A 3654-nucleotide genomic window follows, 5' to 3' on the forward strand; every position below is an offset into this window, starting at 1 on the left:
GCAGCGCTTGCGAGCGAGGGGGAGGGCGAGCGAGCGAGCGCCGGGAGGAGGCGCCTGAGCGTGCGCCTGCGCGTGTGGCGTGAGGGGAAGCCACCTGCCCGCCCCCTTCGCCTTCCCTTCTCTCCCCCTCCCCGATCCCCCACCGCGGAGCAGCACCATGTTGGCACCAGCGGCCAAAGTCAGTAAGAAGGAGCTCAGCTCCAACCACAACGGGGGCCCAGGAGACCTCAGAGAAAGAGCAAGAAGCAATTCAATATATTGATGAAGCACAAAATGAAATAGACAGACTTAAGGAACAAGCCAGTGAGGAGATTTTGAAAGTAGAACAGAAATATAAACTTCGCCAACCATTTTTTCAGAAGAGGTCAGAATTGATCGCCAAAATCCCAAATTTTTGGGTAACAACTTTTGTCAACCATCCACAAGTGTCTGCACTGCTTGGAGAGGAGGATAAAGAGGCGCTGCATTATTTGACCAGAGTTGAAGTGACATAATTTGAAGATATTAAATCAGGTTACAGAATAGATTTTTATTTTGATGAAAATCCTTACTTCGAAAATAAAGTTCTCTCCAAAGAATTTCATCTGAATGAGAGTGGTGATCCATCTTCAAAGTCCACTGAAATCAAATGGAAATCTGGAAAGGATTTGACGAAACGTTCAAGTCAAACGCAGAATAAAGCCATCAGGAAGAGGCAGCGTGAGGAACCAGAGAGCTTCTCTACTTGGTTTACTGACCATTCTGAGGCAGGTGCAGATGAGTTAGGGGAGGTCATCAAAGATGACATTTGGCCAAATCCGTTACGGTACTACTTGGTTCCAGATATGGATGATGAAGAAGGAGAAGGAGAAGAAGAAGAAGATGATGATGATGAAGAAGAAGAGGGATTTGAAGATATTGATGTGGAAGGTTTTTGCCGGCAACTCGCTGAACCTCCTTGTCCGGGGAGTGGTACGGCAACGGCGACCCCAATCAACCACAAAAGTCGGTTCTTGATGTAAAATACAAGAGGCTTTATTGCTAGCACGCTAGGACTCCACTCTCAGTCATAAAAGACATGGCTAAGAGTGAAGCCCTGAACAAAGGAGTATTCAGGTTATATAGACATGAGTCCATGGGGTGAGGGGAGGAGAGTGTGAGGAAGCAAGATAAGGGGTATCAAGGGTAATTTTATGGCGACCCTGAAGTTGCTTGCTCAGGCAAGACAAAAACGTTTTTCTTTACAGTTGTAGCCATTTGGTCAGGTTTGCAGGAGCATTTGATCTGGGTTTCCGGGGCTAGCAGAAGGGGGGAGTTTTACAATACAAGGGTCCGGGCTTCCTGCAAGGTGCTAAACTAGCTTGCCAGTCTAGTTTGCAAATGGCTCCGGGCTTTCTGCAAGGTGTTAACGAATTACCCCAGGTTTCCACAACTTAAGCAGCATCTGCTTTAGTACAGAAGTGAAAGAGGCAAAGGTTAGACTTTATTTTTGTAAGACAGGATAGTCTAATTTTATTCTTACAGATGAAGAAGAAGATGAGGATGAAGGTGAAGAAGTTGAAGATGATGATGAAGGGGAGGAAGGAGAGGAGGATGAAGGAGAAGATGACTGATAGAACACTGATGGATTCCAATCCTCCTTTTAAAAAATTTTTTCTCCAGTCCCTGGGAGCAAGTTGCAGTCTTTTTTCTTTATTTCTTTTTCTTTTTTTGTCTTTTGTTATACCCCTCTTGTGCTCAGCCACCCTGTACTTGAGGTCTCTTTTCTCTACATGGTTCTCAACTTATTTTAGGGGAAAAAACCTTGAGCAGAAACAATGGGAAAAGAATCTCTACCCTTTTCTGTTCCAAATTCATTTCGATCCCTTCCTGTCTCAACAAAAACTGTTTGGAATCAACACCACCGTGCTCTGTGGGAAAAAAGAAAATCCTTCTGCTCCCTTCGCTCTGCTGGAAGCTGGAAGGTGCTAGGCCCCTGTGTAGTAGTGCATAGAATTCTAGCTTTTTTCCTCCTTTCTCTGTATATTGGGCTCAGAGATTACACTGTGTCTCTATGTGAATATGGACAGTTAGCATTTACCAACATGTATCTGTCTACTTTCTCTTGTTTAAAAAAAGAAAAAATAACTTAAAAAATTGGGGTTATAGAAGGTCAGCAAAGGGTGGGTTTGAGATGTTTGGGCGGGTTAAGTGGGCATTTTGACAACATGGCTTCTCCTTTGGCATGTTTAATTGTGATGTTTAACGGACATCCTTGCAGTTTAAGATGACACTTTTAAAAATAAAATTCTCTCCTAATGATGACTTGAGCCCTGCCACTCGATGGGAGAATCAGCAGAACCTGTAGGATCTTATTTGGAATTGACATTCTCTATTGTAATTTTGTTCCTGTTTATTTTTAAATTTTCTTTTTGTTTCACTGGAAAGGAAAGATGCTCAGTTTTAAACGTTAAAAGTGTACAAGTTGCTTTGTTACAATAAAACTAAATGTGTACACACACACACACACACACACACACACACAAAATTATTTGTCTAACTTTGTTATTACTATTTTTTTGTTTGACCAGGAAGAGAGAGAGAGAGAAAGAAAGAGAGAGAGATGAAAGTGAGAAATCATGCTGTCAGGCCCATGACTCAAACTGTGGTCGACTATGTGGGAGTCTGGTGCCTTAACAACCACACCACCTGTTGGCCCTCTTTTATCCAGTTTTTTTTTTTTTTTGAGGGGTTTTTGCTATAAGGCCTGTGAGCTTGCCAAAAAAAACCCCCCCAAAAAAAACCAAAAAACGAAAAACCAACAAACAAAGAGAGAGACAGAGAGACAGAAAGTGAGAAATCACTCCCCAGGAGGGATGGCCATGCCACAATCCCTTCTCCTCCAGTCTCCTCCCGGGATCTTGGGCGTGCATACACATGCACCCGGCATGAGTTTAAGCCACTGGGCCCAGGACTCAAACCGCAGTCGACTACGTGGGAGTCCAGCCATGTAGCCATTTTGCCATCTGCTGTTCCTTTTTATCCAGTTTTTAATGCTCCTACTTTCTAATAGTTAAACTTTCCAAAGCCAACTTATCCCCATCTCTACATTTTGCTATTGGTTTCTCAGAAAAGGCCAAGTTAATTAACAAATATTTAGTGTATTACTAAAACCTTGAAAATCTTCAGATAGAAAAAGGACATTCAGAGGACATATTGTTGCCATCTGCTGTTCCTTTTTATCCAGTTTTTAATGCTCCTACTTTCTAATAGTTAAACTTTCCAAAGCCAACTTATCCCCATCTCTACATTTTGCTATTGGTTTCTCAGAAAAGGCCAAGTTAATTAACAAATATTTAGTGTATTACTAAAACCTTGAAAATCTTCAGATAGAAAAAGGACATTCAGAGGACATATTGTCTCTCTTTTTTTTTCTTTAAGCAATAGAACTATTGTACTGTAGGTGTACCTTTTCTATTTCACACTCTCTCTCTCTCTCTCACACACACACACACACACACACACACACCCACGACCTTTAAAACAATTACGTCATTAGCCTTCTTATATTGAAGATAAGCTGGTGAAAGTATAAGTTTGAGCTGGTTAATTTGGCCAGTTGATTCACACTGTTCCTGGGCCCCAGTCAGTTCTTAGAACATACCAAGAAAGTTTCAGTTGATTCTTTTTTTTTTT

The 3654-nt window shown here is 42.0% G+C and overlaps 1 pseudogene; it reads left to right on the plus strand.

Moving 5' to 3' along the window:
* Positions 1-157: 157 nt before the first annotated feature.
* Positions 158-1607, plus strand: LOC102475077 (protein SET-like; annotated as a pseudogene).
* The last annotated feature ends 2047 nt before the right edge of the window (positions 1608-3654 follow it).

This window comes from Tupaia chinensis, unplaced genomic scaffold, assembly GCF_000334495.1.
Source record: "Tupaia chinensis unplaced genomic scaffold, TupChi_1.0 Scaffold143978_1, whole genome shotgun sequence".
NCBI classification, from domain to species: Eukaryota; Metazoa; Chordata; class Mammalia; order Scandentia; family Tupaiidae; genus Tupaia; species Tupaia belangeri.